This window comes from Papaver somniferum, chromosome 10, assembly GCF_003573695.1.
Source record: "Papaver somniferum cultivar HN1 chromosome 10, ASM357369v1, whole genome shotgun sequence".
In the NCBI taxonomy this organism is placed as follows: domain Eukaryota; kingdom Viridiplantae; phylum Streptophyta; class Magnoliopsida; order Ranunculales; family Papaveraceae; genus Papaver; species Papaver somniferum.
In genome coordinates, this window is record NC_039367.1 from 28,113,862 (window position 1) to 28,132,237 (window position 18,376).

An 18,376-nucleotide genomic window follows, 5' to 3' on the forward strand; every position below is an offset into this window, starting at 1 on the left:
TAGAGATAAGTTTGTGAGGCAATTTATTATTGTAAAAGCAAGCTTAGAAAAATATTTAAATATTGTTTAGAGAGATAGTGAGTGTAACAAAGAAAGAATTGTAATAGTTTTCTTGTTCATAATCTAGAGAAGATATTTTCTTCGAATCTGGTTTCTAGTGTGTTATGTTTTCTACTTTTCTTTACCAAGACACGATTTCGAGAAAAAGATAAGTAGTGAATACTCAGATCAAAAGGTGAAATGTGTATGACCCAGGATATATAGCATGCGAATTTTGTCTCATAAGAAGTAGGACATAGAATAGATAGACTTTTGAGTGATAGATAAGTTCAAATCTCCACATACCTTTTTGTTGATGAAGTTCCATGGTTCCTTGAGTATATCTTCATCGTTGTATGATGAATCACCATGAAGTCCTTGAGCTCAACTACAGTCCAAGACATAATTTTGATCACTAACATTGACAAACATGCTTGATATAGCAACGCATGCGAGGTCGACCGAGCTATGCTCTAACAATCTTCCCCTTTGTCAATTTTAGTGATAAAACTATTACTACATATGGAATACAAAAAAGATAAACTTTAGTGGCTCCTATTCCATAGTCTAATCTTCAACGTTCCTTGAAATATTCGCCCTTCCAAGTACTCCAATGATCCCAAAGGTTGTAAGTTTAGCACCATCATTGTTGAAGATCCGTAGCTATAACAATGAGAAAAATCGAGATTCTCAATCATTATTGTACATTGACATAGTATTATTATGTAATATCAAAGTCCAATTGCATCACGACTTTAACAATAATACTACGGTGATATGTATCACTCCCCCTTAGTCAATACTCCATCTCGATCATGTAAACCACTCCCCCTTATACAATGATCTGAAAACCATATGTATTTGTAGTGTGAACTACATTATTTCTCCCCCCTTTTGTCAATAAAATTGGCAAAGGTACGAGAACGGGTTCATGATGAAATTTCTTCAACAGACATTTCATAGACTAAAAGAAAAATACATACCAACTTAATTTATAAGCAATCATAAATCCGAAGCTAAATGCATTCATCAAGGAGTTTTAAGATACAAGATAACCCCTTAAAATTGCACATCCGCACACCCCGCAAGATATTACATTAAGCACAAGTTCAAAAGAACTCTCCCCCATTTGATGTCATTCCCAAAGGAACAACAAGAGCGACCTTAATTTCGAAAGAAAAGAAGGATTTTTAATTGGACACCAAAAACCATGGGAATGATTTTCTATATACAAAACTCAACCAAATTAATCACAAGTAAACCCATGATTAATTGAATTGGAATACGCAACTAAATCAAACCACAAAGGTGGTCAATTTAATTTATTGTGCTCAACATAAGTAAACCTACGGAGCTACGTCTAAGCCAGTGATACGGAGATGACTAACTTAACCGTTCAAATACTCAACATAAGGAAAACCTTACTGAATATATGACTACATTAACCAATAGAACATGATTAGTATAGCCGTTCATATACTCAACACAAGAACTTGTGGAATATATGAAAACTCAACTAGATTAACTACAAGAGAACCTATAATTAATCTAATTGGAATACAAACAATCAAAATAATCACCAAAGTACTCAATTTAATTGTCAAAGGATTTTCTCAACAAAAGAATACTTTCGGAGCAAATAACTAAATAACCAATCAAGATGATTAATTTAGTTCATAATGCTCAACATATAGCATCTCACGGAACAACCAACCAAGCCAGTAAGAATAATCGACTTAGTCATATCGTGCTCAACATAAGGCATACAATGGAGCCTCGACGGTAATACATAATAAAAAAATGGATCAATGAAGATCAATACCGTGGATAACATACAAGGATGTATTCTATTTTCCATCGTTATATGCATCACAACGTAATAGACTTTATCCTTGTCTTACAAAGGATTTAATCCTATTTTATATCAAATATATGATTGCATAGGAATAACTTTTTTATTTGTCAAAAGTCCATTCGTCCTTTCATCAATACGAATACCAATTTATGAACGACTTTTCTTTTGACAACATATGCGACCTTCAAGTTCACGGACGCAAATAATACATATCTCATAAAAATATTTGTAATATAACAAACCACAATATTAAATATTGCAAACCATCATCCTTCAAATATTTTTAGAATTGAAAACAAATAAACCTAAAAACTAACATAAGAAGATGAAAACAAGATAGCTATGTGTAGTCACAATAATTGTTATTCCAAACTCTAGTAATCCTTCATAAAAACAAGAATAAATTCTCATAAAAAATTTCCTAGGCATCAATACAAACTCGTAATGCACATATATTATGATTTATCCTTAGCGAGTAGAATCAATCTTTTTCGCCCGGATTTATACCAAAAATAGCTACCAAAGGTGTATAAAAACATTTTCAAAAGAGACGGGACAAATATCAATCTTAACTCATCCAAATTCAAGTTTTCTCATCTCCTTTTTTAAGATAATTCAAAGATTAAGAGAATGCAAAAAGAATGAGGTCATTCCGAGTTCGGACGAAGAAGTTACGGCCAAAACAAGTCGGTTGTATATCGACATCTATTTGCAAATATGCATACGGGTTTGCAAACGAATTTTTCAAGTCCGCGAACTTAAACCCCTGGGTTTTGATTTTGAAAGATGTTATGAATACCAGGAAGGTGTACCATGAAGTCTGATCATCCCGAACTACTATTTTCAAACCTAAACGTTTAAGAACCTTAAACACAGATCAAGTTATGTAGAAATGAACAATAAACAAATAAAAACAAAAATATTGCTCAGGTTTATAGACATACATTTTTATAAGAATCCAGTCGAATTCTACAGTCTTACCGAACGTAATCTGTGTGCCCCAATTCTTGTGTTATCCTCACCGTATACATAACAGGGGATTCCTTGGTGAGGATTCACTTTCAACATAATCGAGTTGTGTTGGGGTGAACAATGTCTTGCTCACCACAAGTGACCTTTGGATTATCATGAAAGAGATCGCTTTTAGAACCTTTCACATCCAATTCCATTTTTCCAAAAAACTGGTTAAGTTCCAAAATCATGGAAACTGCCTTCTCCATAGTCATGAAATTTTCTGGAAGATCGTTCCTTTTCACACTCAAAACATCATTGAATTTCTTTGGTACCCACTTACGAGTGTGTTTAGGAACAACCAGAACCTTTTTCCCATTACTCTCTTCAATATTTCTCGGAAGAGAATTGGATTGGCTATTCTTTTGCGAGTTAGTCTTTCTCCAATTGGGAGCATCGGATCTTGTCTTCCTCTTTACAAAATTATCCTTTTGATAACCATTACGATTGTGAAAAGGATTCGTACGACGTTTATATGCAAATCTAAGTTTATCACAATACTGATTCCTTTTCCTAAAGGTTGGACAGTTACAACCTATAAAGATAAGATGACCAGTCTTAACGTATGATCTTGGTTCCACAACTCCTTTTGATGCCCAAACAAGAACATCATGAAGTTTTTCATTCCTTATACGGAAACGACATCTCCTTTCCAGGTGACCTTTATTCCCGCACTAGTTGCAAACATAAGGAATACTCTTACCTCGATCCATGTGTGCTGACTTGGGAGGTTGATATACTTTGCTCTTTTGAACTTTAACTTTCGGTGAAGGTATTTCACTTTTTCCATCATTGGAAACCTTTTGTTGAGAAGAATCACTAGCCTTGACAAATTTTACCTCTTTGCTAATACTTGGAGCATCTATTCCCTTATACCCCAATCCTCGTGTATCACGATGAATTTTACTTGCTCCTAGTATAGTGGTTAATTTGCTTGAACTAGTATTGAACTTTTTCAAGTCATCATCTTGATTTTATCAAGATCAGCAGTTAAATCATCCTCAAGATGTTTTTCTCGAGAGACAAAAGCGCTTTCTCTGTCATCAAAACTTGTTTGCTGGGCTGCAAGTTTTTCTTCTAACAAGAAATACTTTTGATAAAGATTATCATATTCAAGTGACTTAATACGTAGGTTTTTCTCAGAATCCTTGAGGATTGATTTCTTAGAAAGATTCGAAACATAAACACACGCGTAACATCTTCTCAATTTCTTGTTTGTACGACAAAGATTAGTTAGAAAAGGTGTGACATGAGAAGTTGTCATCTTTTTATTTTCCAACGAATTCAAAAGCTTAACATACTCCGAGACTTCCTCATCAACATCTCTATCAACATCTGAATCACCTTCATCAGAAAGTCATCTAACTGTTCTTCTAGGTGTGTTTCCCAGACTTCAACAGATTCTACATTAAGAGAATGTTTAGATCCTGACCTAGATGTGACGGTTCTCTCTGGTGAATCCAAGATTTGAAAATCATCAGGTAATTTATGAACTGGTACGTTATTAGATATAGACTCGTCCATAATCAGATCGCTACAAACACATACTTATAAGGTCTTTAACGTGTTTGCCTGATCTGATACCAATTGAAAAAGCGGGGGTCTAACAACACCACCCAATATTTTGCTTAGCAATCTATATGGAATAACTCCGAAATACTTTGCTAGAGAATCAACTAGACAGTCAGCTCAATCTAGATTAAAGTATCTCAAGGAGTTAATATCTCTCACTTGTTTTGATTTACTCAAGCTAAAAAGATAGCGAATCTTTAATCAAACAAAAGGAATAACTTGGATGGTACCAAAGACCAATATCCAAGGATCAATCAATATCAATCAACAACCAAAGGTTGGATTTCCAATTGAGGATCTTAACGCACAACCTGTATTATTTCTATTATATAAAAATATAATGCGAAAAAGAAATAACACAGACACCAAAAGTTTTGTTAACGAGGAAACCAAAAATGCAGAATAACCCCGGGACCTAGTCCAGATTGAATACACACTGTATTAAGCCGCTACAGACACTAGTCTACTACAATCTAACTTCGGAATTGACAATAGTTGAAACCCAATCAGTCTCCCACCTATCCAAGGTCCAGTTGCACTCCTACGCCTATGTTCCCAGCAGGACACTGCGTACTTAATTCCCTTAGCTTATCTCACCCACAACTAAGAGTTGCTGCAACCCAAAATCACAGACTTGATAATAAACAAATCCGTCTCACAGAGAAAAGTCTATCGAAGGATAAATCTGTCTCCCACAGAAAACCCTAGGTTTTGTTCCGTATTTTGATATGAAATCAAGGTGAACAGGAACCAATTGATAATCCGGTCTTATATTCCCGAAGAATATCCTAGATTAATCAATCGTCTCTCTACAAGCCTTCCTGACTACACATGCGGTTTGTCGAGGAATCACAAACAGTGAGACGAAGATGTTTGTGACTTCTTTATCTTGTCTATCAGAGAACTCTCACAATCTCAAGACAATCAAAGATTGTACTCGTACGATAGAATATGCAAGATCAGATCACACAACTACGATAAAGTAGTATCGGTCTGGCTTCACAATCCAATGAAGTTTTTAAGTCGTGAACCTGATTTTAGATAAGAAAACTAAAGGTTAAAGGAAAATCGACTCTAGCGAGCACACTAGTATCACACAGACATGTGGGGATTAGTTTTGGTCAAAGCTAGATGTCTCCTTTATATAGCCTTCAAATCAGGGTTTTTCCTTAGTTACAAAGAAATCCATGTTTATCGTTAGATGAAAACCTGATTTAGATTCAAGCTAATATTTCTCAACCGTTAGATCGAAAACTTAGCTTGTCACACACACTTGGGTATAGGTTTTACTGTGTTATTGAAAACCTTTCCAAACGTGTACGTATATGTTTGTTCAACATGGTAACCCAAAAGGTCAACCATATGAGCATTTCATATTAACCTTGTTCTTCTTCACCATAACTAGTTCAATTGACTGAAATGAACTAGTTAGAGAGTTGTTGAATTGCTATGAGATCTTATGTAACACACAAGACATAATTGAAACAAAGATGATTCGATTCGATTGAATTGGCTCATGAACTTATAGCCACGCTTTGCATAAAGCTTCCTTAGTAATTTAAGATTCATGTTCAGAGCACATCTTTAGATCATAACCACTTAAGCTCACAAACAAGTTCGCATACTTAAGATAACCGGTAGAATTTTCCAAACTCAATAGAAAATCTCGGTAAAGAGACTTCCGCCAGTTCGCGGACTTAACAGTAAACGAGTTTTTGGAAATCCCAGCAGAATTTCTCGGGAAAAGAAAGTTTGCCAGTTCGCGGACTTGTACTCACGCAAACTATTTTCCGGTTTCTCTTGATCAACAAAGTTCGCAAACTTTGGTTCAAGGAATATGACTTAAATGGGAGTGAGAGTGAAGAACCAAATGAATCACCCCTAAACCTATATTTTTCAACAGATTTAATTTTAAGTACAAAATCTAGCAATTTTAGGGGTTCAGGATTTACAAGGTCTAACTTAAAATGGACTTTTCTCGGGATGGGCAAACATGCATATTCCAACTGTGCCTCCTTAAAGGTATTATATTTAGATGCAAAATAGTCCAAGAGGACTTGGGAGGCACACAGTTCCAATCCTAGATTAGGAATTTTCAGAAAAGTTGGTTTAAAATTTTTGTTACAAACCAAATCTAGTTTGGGTGGAATAATCTCAATCTGTGAAATGGGTAAATCATGTTCACATTCATTGAACAAAACAACAAGACCTAAATCGGTATCATGATTGTCCGAAGTACTCAAATCAACATCAGAAGATACAACATATTGTGACTTAGGAAGGGAATCAGACACATCAAATTTATTTTCATGCATACTAACATTACTGTCTACAGAAGATTCAACTTTTCCTATGTCATGTTCATCTTCACAGAATAATTGTACAAGTCCCATATCAGCATCAAAATCATATGAATTGCTATGAGTATTAGAAGAAACAACATTCATGAAGGTTGAGGCTGAGAAGCCATATGTTATTGAACCAAAAGGTTCCACAATATTTTCAGCACAAACATGTTCTTCTAACATAACATCATCATAATCATCATAGTCATGGTAATCATCATCATGGTAACATGCATATTGGTCCCTAGTATCAATTGTGGTGTCCTTAGTTAATTCATGTTCCTCTAAATTAGGTTCATATTCAACATCACTATCATGAAAGAAACTAGACACTTCATTAGGGAGAACACACATCTTAGCATGCTTTTCCTTCCATTCCATTTCTGCATTTTCTAAATGAATCAGATTCATCTTCAATATCATATTAAGTTGTTCGATGGAAGCGGAATCTTCAATAGTAATCCTCCTAGTTTCATAAGGATATTCAACATGAGGTTCACTATAGAAGGGAAATTCAAATGTATTACTACATGGATGATCATGCATGGCTTGTATTATGGGAGTACAAAATTGTTCATTTTGTGGTGATTGGTACATGTGTGCATGGTCATTAGGGTTTATAAAAGACTGATCGCAACTCTCAAAAGATTGATTATGGTCCCAATGACTACCGACCTCACAATTTGTCGGCATTTCATAATTTGGATTTTCATGGTATCCTCTAGATTGCCTAAATTCATGCAAAATATAACAGTTCTCATCAGGGTGGTCTAAACTACCACAAAAGGTACAAGCATGCATTTCAGGTTGACTAGGTTGATACATGTGTGAATAGTTATAAGGGTCCATAGATTGTGGCTCATGACCTTGAAAAGGTCCATAAGAATAATCCCTAAAACTATTGACATCATGGTCTGTGGGAGGTTCATAATGTGAATTTTGCCCGTAAGCAAGTTCTCTAATTGATTTAGTCGTATCCCCAGTTGCAGACCAAAATCCATTCATGTTTATGAAACAATCACACAATTTGCTAGAAGAAACAAGGCCCACACTTTGAGAAAAAGCTAAGCCCAAAATTTGGTTTTAAAAGGGATATGAAAATAAATTTGGATTTTTGAAAGGGAGAAATTTGGTTTTGTTGGGTTTTGAAAATAAAAATTTGGTTTTCATGGAAGTAAAATATTTGGTTTTAGGATTGAGAGCAAGCCCACATTGGTGGGTAGATGCAATTTGGTTTTAAAAGAGGGAGAAAATTTTGGTTTTTAATGGGTTTTCGAAATTTGATTTTGAAAATTTTTTGAGCAAGGCCCACTGTTGCTTGTTTGGAGCCCACTGTTGTTTTTGGGAGTTGTTTTAAAACTTTGTTGGCCCACTGTTGGGTTGGAAGTGGGTTTGAAAAAATTTGAACTTTTGAATTTTTGTGAGCTTGAGCCAAGCCCAACAGTTTTATTTTGTTATGAAGCCCAGCTGTTGAGTTTTGAAAATCTAGGAATCCAATTTGTTGGTTTTGAAAATTTGAAAATTTTTAAAGATTGTCAAAGTTATAAGCCCAAACAGAAATGTTTAAAAACAAACAAGCCCACAAGTAATTAAGATTACAAACCCACAAGTAATTAATTTATATGCCCACAAGAAATTAAATTACAAGCCCTGGAAAATACAAGCCCAATTGTTGGGTTTAATATTACAAGCCCAGAAATCAAAACTATAAACCCAACAGACAATAAAGAAGGCCCAGTTGGGCTTGACTAATAAGTTTAGGTTTACCTCTTTGGAGGGAAGCCCATTTGGCTTTTATCCCCTTTCTTTTGTTGCATAAGCCCAGTTGGGCCTGGTTCAAATTCAGTGCAACTCCACAAGCCCAGTTGGGCTTTGGTATTTCTTCAACTCCAAAAGCTCACAGCAACAAGTAGGGGTGAGCAACGGACGGTTGCGGATTAGGGGTCACCCGCAACCAAACCGTCAAAGTTGCGGATTTGGAAATTCAAACCGTGACCGGCCCAATCATCCGCGGATTTGCCCTTTGCGGATCAGCGGATTTTGCGGGCCGGTTGCGGATTAACCGCGGATTTGATCACAAGAATCATCAAAAAAAACTAAGTATAGAAACTAGAAAGTTACAAACTAGAGTGCAGACGTTTTTTTAACACAAAAGAGTTATAATTCAGTAATTCAAAAGCAACAATAGACATAAGATAGTTAACAGCTAACACAAAAGAGTAGTAATTCAAATGCAACAAGTCTGGTGCCAAGCCATATGAATCTCTGATGCCAAAAACTGAAAAAGAGACCTTGGATTCAATCCGTGATAGATATGTCTGGAATTTCCTGCAAGATTTCTGCCGCATCTGTAAAATGAGGAGTTATAGATAATCAGTAAACACTATAAGGCAGATATAAGGCAGCAATAAACAAGAAGAAACAAAAACCAATCAGCATTGGTTAGTAAAGACCATTTAAAAGGGCTGATCACAACTAGACCGCAGACCCAATCGACATTGAGGAACAACAAGCCAGAGTTTTAAGATTGATTATGACTAATCAAATTCCAAGGAGACTAATAGAAAGTTATGCCCGCAGACCCTATAATGAACTGATCAGGTCACATTTGCACACAAAAAGTTATGCCCCATAGGTCCCAAAGTTGTAGCATCACATCAAAATATAGCAAGGTTTGAGAAATCAACTTAATTAGTGCAAGGCTGATCACAAAGAGAAAGATGCAAAAACAAAGGAAGCAAGGTTTGAGATTTACCTAAGTCAATTTTTTCAACCGCTTCTATCAGCTCCTCGAGATTGATTGGTTTATCTAGAAGCCAATTTTGAGCACAGATCAATGATGCAATGATCTATAAACTAAAAGAGTTAAAATCAACTCAAAGATGGAGTAACTGAGAACCAAAAACTGCAATATATGGAGTTAAAATTACTAGTTTGTTAATTACTAGTAATCTTTATTTATATTTTTGTCAACTCAAATAGGTAGACTTGGTTTTTGCCTTACAACTTTGGAATTCCGTAACATTCAAGTGCTACGCAGCATGAGTAATGCTAGGTGTTTAACTGATGCTACATTTTTAGCGGAGGATTCATTCGTATGCATGCCATTGCTTTACTCAAGTTAAGAAAAACTGGGTATAACCACATACTGCCCATCGACAACAGTAGGCCATATTTTTCCTTCGTCAGGAAGTTTAGTTTATCACATATGTACGGATTATAAGTAGCTATTAATATCCTTTTCAATGTTGGATTGTAAAACCGACCAAACCAAAATAATACTAGATCTTCATGGAATGAGATTTCGATGAAAACTAAAGCTAAATGACTCCACCAGCAATTTTTCTCTATAAGACTATTCTTCCATATTTATTAGTAAGGTATACTATTTGATAACATTTTACACAGAAGCTGTACTACTAAGCTACGTACATATATGGCTACAAAGACTTGCAACATGCATAGGAGGAAAAAAATCAGTATTACAAAATGCAAATAAGAAGATATGTTACAGAATGCAGAGATAGCAACATCATACCCAAACAATTGTAGCACTGATAATACAAGCTTCACCACCTACCCAAGGATTTTAAATATTGTTCTCCTGAAGATTCTTCTCTCCAATCCGTGGATCTACCTTGTTTCATAAATAACATACATGAATTAGACAATCCACACCCACAACTGGTTTAATTTTCAGCACTGATAATGGTCTTTACCGACCAAATCACCCAAAATCTCTAAACTGGAAGAAAAAACTAATTTAAGAAAACCCTAAATCAAACATACTCAAAATTATTTTGACATCTAAGAAAATTCCAAACCAATTAAAACGAAATCAACATCACTAGAACATATAATAATCATTGAAAGTCAAAATAAATGAAAATGAGAGAACTACTTACAGTTACTGATGCTGATGCTGCTCAGAGAAGAAGAATGAATGAGAGAACTAATTTACTGTGATGAGAAGAAGATGAATCGAAGGATATTTACTGTGAATCTGTGATGAGAAGAAGATGAATGAGAGAACTAATTTACTCAGAGAAGAAGAAGAATCGAAGGTCTCTTCCTCTGAGACTATTAGGTCTCTTTTCCTCTCGAAAAAAACTGATGCTATTAGGTTTCACCGAAAGCTAAAGATGTTTATATATCAAACTCCAACTTCCCATATTGTCCTTAATACATTTACTAAATTACCTATATGTCCTACGGTGCGGGTAATCCGCGGTTATCAAATCCCAACCGCAACCGTAACCGCACCGCGTGCGGATTTGAGAATGCACCCGTGTCCGGTCCATAACTCTTGCGGATTGGTTTTCACCCGCAATTTTGCGGACGGATACGGGTCAAATCCGCGGTTCCGGTTTTTATGCTCACCCCTAGCAACAAGTCTCAGCAGTTTCACAACTTGGCAACAAGCCCAGCATCAATGTTCTTCTAGCCCAGCAGCTTACTTCTTCTAGCCCAGCAACTTAGTTCTTCTAGCTTCACCAGCACCAGGACCAAGCAGGCAAGCTGCAAGCCTAGCATCAGCAGGTTTAGTTAGCTAGCTAGCAAGCAAGGGCTAGCCAGCAACAACAGTTCAGTGCAAGAGCCTGGTTCAAAGAAAAAATTGCACAACAGCAGCAAGTAGGAGAATGCAACAGTGAGATGTATTTACAAAATGGAAATGGTAACAACAATGGCAAGGTGAAACAGTGAGCAAATAGAGAAAGGCAACATATGCGCCGCCACCGAGTCCCCGGCAGCGGCGCCAAAAACTTGATAGGTCTAAAAAGAGTACCTAAAGAAACCTGCAAGTGCACAGGGAAGTTGATGTTAGAATATGTAAATAGGGGTTTGTCCACAGGGACTTGGAGGGAGCTATGTTGTTCTTTCTAATCTTTCTACTGATTTCTAAACTAAGTGACACACAAATCCTAACTAAACAGAGAATTGGGTGGAAATCTAAGGTAAATGGAGAGTGAATAAAGATGAAGCACTAGGGTTAAGATTTCACATCTTGATCCTAAGCTAAGGAAGTTCTTATTCAAGTGATATCTTGTTCTTTCAGGGAAGACTACAATGAGTGATTTACTAACTAACCTTGCTAACTTACCCCTAGCATCAGCTGTCTTCTAACAGCACAGCTGATCACAGGTATTTTGGCTCAACTAGTTAACTATCATTCCTAAGGCAATTCAATACAGTCCTTCAAATGGACTGATTTCTTAACCACAGTCACAACTTCACCCCTAGCATCAGCTGTCTTCTTACAGCACAGCTGATCACAGGTGAATTAGCTCAAATGGCTAATTATCAGTCCTACTTCAGTTTAAACATCACAAGAACAATAACATGTATACTAACTATCCTAGCATGCAATCAAGAGTTTCATCTAAGCCCTAGCAGTTGAATTAGAACATCATGAAGATAATTGACATTGAAATTATATCAAACATTGAACTGAACTGAAATAGAAATTGGAATTAAAATATTAATGAAAATAGCAAACTAATACTAACAGTGACTTGAAATTGAAATTCAAAAACTCATAAAACCTAAAACTACTCTATTGACGCACTGGCTAGTCAAGGCATGTTTAATTACATCACCCAACACATCTATTTATAGTCAATTACAAACCCTAAGAAAAATCCCCAAATTATTAAAATTAGGGTTTACCAAAAATTCAAAATTGACTCACCTAACCTACTGATAACAGCCCTAATACGTCGACCCATGCCTCTAATTATACATTCAATCACTTTCCCCCAAAAATCCCCAATTTATGAAATTAGGGTTTGATAAAGAATGAAATTAATTCATACCTAATCTCTGAAAACTGCTTCTGACTTCGACCCATGCCTCTTATTCTTCTCATGCGTCTCTAGCTACTTCCAATTGCTCTTCTAACTCGACCTAATTTATCAATTTTACACGTTAGGGTTTTGGAAGACAAACGTGTAGAAATTGAGAAAATAGGTGGCTAGATAGATGATAATGATGGTGGTGGAGATTGGTTATAGTGGTTGAGTGATTTGAGAGTTAGTAGAGGTGGTTGTGGTGGTGGTTGAGCGGGAACAGGGAGTTGGTGGTGGCGGACATGGAGGAGGCAGTGAAGAAGAGGGGAAGAAGAAGGAAGAGCCCGATAGTTTTTTAGGGTTAGGTGTTGCTTGTTTTGGGTATAGGCTTTTTAGATTATGGTGTTGAGCGGGCCATCAAATTTTGATGTTTAGCGAAAAGAAGATGTTGGATGAAAAGATGATGGAATAATCCAACAGCTAGCTGGAGATGGGTGTGGTACGACCGTTGGATCTAAGATACATCAAAACTGACGGTCCAAGATGGAGGTAGGTGCTAAAGTGTTAGACAGGGACATCAGAGCTCAATATACTCTGATGAATCGACCGTTAGATGATGGAATGGATCCAATCGGACGGTTAAGAAGGGAAACGGGTTTGGGTATTGATTTTAGGCTTAGAAAATGGTTTTGGGTTTAGGAAATGGGTTTGGGCTTAGACAATCTTGAGCCCACTTCTTCTTTAAGAATAATTTCTTCCTTTTTAAGCCCATTTTCATCTTTGATTCTTCCATACCACATTCTTCACTTCTTTTCCGCTAGAGTTTCCGCCGGATTTCTCCCGTGTCTTTGCTCTTTTCGCTCCGCAACTCATCTAGTCTTTATTTATTACCTAAAAATATAAAATTAAGCAAAATAAAATATTTATCCTTGAGGAGAGTAAAATACAGAATTCATTACAAAAGGGGAAATTATGGTATGCAAAAAGGGATAAGTATCAATAAAATGATACAGAAATAATGCAATATTTGACACCTATCAAAGGGTGGATTCAAGATCCTAGTCCTTCCCATATCCCTGTTTAGTTAGTTTTTGTCATTGCCATTTGAAGAATTAGTTAGGAAAACACCAAGAAATCAGCTTACACCCTCCAAGTCACTGTGGACAAACCCTGCTTGCCCTATTCTATATATCAGACTCTGACACTTGCAGAATTTAACAATAGTTTTAGGTTCTCTTTCCCTAGCTATCAATATGAAGCTCCACGGTTCCTTGAGTAGATATTCGTCGTTGTATGATGAATCGCCATGAAGTCCTTGAGATCAACTACACTTTTCTATCTTAGTCCGAGACTTAGCTATAATAGACTAGAAATCAAGACTCATAGTTTTGATCACTAACATTGACAAACATGCTTGATATAACAACGCATGCGAGGTAGACCGAGCTATGCTCTACCAAGTGACCAGGGTGAAGCATAACCGAATAACTAGACTAAAGAATTCTGAAGGCAAAAGCAGAATCAAGGAAGGTGAAAAAAACTTTCAAAAGAAATCAACAGGTATGATTATGCTTAATATTTATCCATAGCACTATTTTGTAGGAAGTATCTTGGCAATTTTAGTGACAGTTGGTGATATAATAAAAAAAATAATTGAAGAGGAGGATGAAGAGGATGAAAGGAAACACAAGTAATTATCCTTATAATGTGCAGTAGAGTTTGTTTTCTACGTCATGTACGATCAAAACTTACTTGCCATTCCTGTACTTGTGTGTGGTTGTTGTAGGCTTCTTCGAACATTAAACTGACATTGTTATGACCTAATAAAATCTTATATAGGTTCTCACTGGACCAATACAATATTGTTTTCATTTCTCAATTCTCTGTTACGATTACAGCTGATTGTCATGAATGCATCTTGGCGTCAGTAATTACCAAACCTAGTTCCGACATATTAATTTGTACACCTTTTACACTTACTGACATGTCTGTACAACTTTGGTTTTCCCAATCAGCACAATATCTAACAGTATAATATTTGCGGCATACGTGGTGGCGTGGCCACGTAACCAATCAGTAGAACATGGTTTCTCTATTTTTAATACAATTTGTGTACACCTTGTGTGATAAAATTTCTAGTTCCACTTGTGCAAAACTTGCATCTAATGTCCTCTGTGTTGATGTTCAAGATTCACATTGCTACTTAGACCCCCAGGATCAGGAGAAAAACCTTTTTGCAAGCACTTGTTGTGGTGCTTTATAGAAGTTCACAGATTTGAAGGCATTGCAAGAAACATTTCGATTCATCATGGAGGCTTCAATGGTAAAATTGGAGGAGTTGCGGGAGGAATACAATGCTCTAGAAAAGAAATTGAAGGACGATATTAAAACACTTGAAGATAACTACGTCCCAAAATTCCAAAAGCTATATACATAAAGGCATTTAATTGTCAATGGTGACGCAGATTTTTCAAAAATTCAAAGTTTTTGGCTCGATGCTATGCGGGCAAATGCATTTCTAAATTCTGAGGTAACATTTATTGTATCGATTAATACATTATTGTTTAGGATTAAGACATGTTTAGTTCTTTTTTTCTTTTTATTTTTTGATTCAGATTTCTGAAAATGACCATTCTGGGCTAATAAATCTCACTAACATTTCAAGTACACAAGCGGATAGGGGTTTTCAGCTTCGCTTTTGTTTTTGAGAAAACCCTTATTTCATCAACAATGAACTTAAAGTGGAAATCATGGCGAACGGTGATGGAGTTACAAGGATTCAAGGATAAGTTTTTGTTATGCTAGTTGGTGGTTTTTTCCTTTTGTTTATCATTAGATTTATATTATTTATTTACTGGTCAAATTATGGTACACTAAAAAGTCTAAAGCCTCTTTCTTTAGTTGTATCATGTATTTTTGATTTTCTAATTTTTTTTCTCTGTAAATGTTTTTTTCTTAAAACTTTATTTAACATCTTTTGTTTACCTTTTTGAACACTTTATTTCGAGTCTTTCAAAAAACTTATTTATCTTTTTTCTCCCAATTTTTAGTTTTTACGAATGGATTTTTAGTTAACCATGCGATTATCGAAAAACTCGTTTATCATCCTAAATATAAACGACGCCGGCTTTACAATTTTTTTCTAGAAAACTATTCAAAAGTTGTCGTAGTTTCTTATTTCAACCATGACGACTTTTGCGATAATCTTTTTCTTTTTACAGCATGTTTGTTTCAAGGAATTGGATTCCCCGGAATCCAATTCCTTGAACCGAACGGTACAAATGAGTTTTTTTTAATCAATAACTTTGATTCCTAGGAATTCAAATCCCTCCAAAATGGTAGAATTCCATTGCATTGGTCCAATAGTACAATGAAATTGGATTACGGGTCAAAAACAAAGATAATTGAATTACCTCAACCGAACACGAATTTTTAGGATTAAAATTGCATTCCTTGGAATCCAATTTCGAGAATTGGATTACCCCATAATTGAATTCTTAGGTTTACAATTCTCCCAACCGAACAGGCTGTTAATACGAAAGAAAGAGAGTTTTATTGATTACACAATTATGTCTTCTTGAAGGCATAAAGCTAGACAACAGGGAATACTAGATAACCACTCTTTTTTTTTGCGATAATCTTCATTGTGTGACAAAAGTACCTTGACGACACTAGAACAATCATCAGGGTCGTTATCTTAGGACCCTGCAATTCTTTATGTATTAATTTTAACTGGAATAGATCAAGTGTTTTCCATAATAGTAGTCATGGACCATGGTCCTACATTCTAACCATGACAATGTTTTATAATTTTTTTCAGAATCTTATGATTGAAAGATTGTGAGAGTCTGGTCTTTCAACCATGACGATTTTTCAACAGTTGTCATGGTCAACGACAATGCCATGCCGAGACCAAGAAAATCGTCACGTTGAATATCTTAAGACCATGATGACCGTTAAATGAAAAAAGTTACAAAAAAAATAATAAACAAAAATTATAGAAAAATGAAAAAGTTTATTTTTAAAAATAAATAAATATGATTCTTCTAAGAAAATAAGATCAATCATAATTAAGTAAGATTAATCTTAATTAAGTAATGAGAGATTTGCTATTATAAAATATACATGATAAGGGGTTCAAAATCTACTTCAGAATGACCAGATTTTGGTTTATTCACTAGCCCCTAATAGCTTTTGTATACCTTTATCCGCCCAATATTTTTTATTTATGTATGGTGGACTCACAAAATAGCTAGGTATGTTCTAGGCGTATGTATGGTACACGTAGTTGTAAAAAGGAAAATTAGTTTTTATGTAAAACTAATGTTGATTTTGGAGTGTGTAGCCAAGAGTTTTAACATTATTATGCAGTGATACAATCCAACGGAAACATAAGAAGAATTCGACCAAAGTGCCACTCCAAAACCAATATATACTAACAAGGTAAAGAAACAGATGTGATTGTTCTCCCTTGGACGCTTATGAGAGAAAACAACTTCTTTATTTATATTGATATTGTGACAGATTACATCTGTAATGAATGTATATAAAATCACATAATACAAAATATACATATTACATGAAACATGAAAATCTCTCATAAAGATCGAGTAATATTGTTTCCCTTCATGAGCTATGTTTCCTTATATGGTTGGATATTTTTAGTTGTATCCTGTGACGACATAATATCCTTGCCAACTGTTGATGTCGATATAATATCTTTGACACGCCCCCTCAAGCGAATTTCTGTGTCAACAACATTAAGCTTTTCTCGCAAAATGGTGAAACGGGGTGTAGAAAGACCCTTAGTTAGATGTCTTCTATCTGGTCTTGCGATGATATGATTCGTGCAATGAGTTCTTTCTGAGAAACCATATCTCGCATAAAATGAAAATCGATTTCAACATGAAGAATCCTGGTGTGGAACACTGGATTGGCAGTCAAATATGTATCACCTATATTGTCGCACCATAGAGTACGAGGACAAGTAAGAGGAATACTTAGTTCACGAAACAAAGATCTGAGCCAAACCACTTCAACCGTTGCATTTGCAATGGCTGGATATTCAGATTCCGTGCTGGATCGAGACCCCGTGGGATGTTTCTTTGAAATCCATGATATAAGATTGTTTCCATAGTAGATAGCATAACTTCCTGTTGATTTTCATCCAAAGAGCCACCCCAATATGCATCTGTAAAAGTTGACAGCCTTGGAGGAGAATTATAATAGAATTGTAGGCCATATGTGAGTGTATGCTTCAGATAACGCAAAAATCGTTATACCAAAGCCCAATGTTCTGTAGACGGACTATGCATGAACTGACATGCTTTGTTTACCACAAATGCGATATTCGGACGTGTTAACTTCAAGTATTGAAGAGATCCCACTGTGCTACGATAGAGGAAAGCATCCTGTAAAGGTTCCCCTGAGTATTTGATGAGACGAGTATTTGCAGCAATTGGAGAACAAATTGGCTTAGCGTCCTGGATGTTTGTTTGCTTAAGAAGGTCGACTATTTACTTCTGTTGAGATAGAACCAATCCCTTAGAGTTTGTTGTTGCTTCACTTCCAAGAAAATATTTGAAAGAGCAAACTCTCCCCCAATTAATCAAATTAACTTAGAAATGACTACTGAGTTACTACCCGTAACCACAAAATCATCTACATAAACCAGAAAATAAACAACATCCTTACCTTCTTTATATATGAATAGAGAAGGGTCTGTTTAAGAACCTTGAAAACAAATGGTGAGTAAAAATTGATTTAGC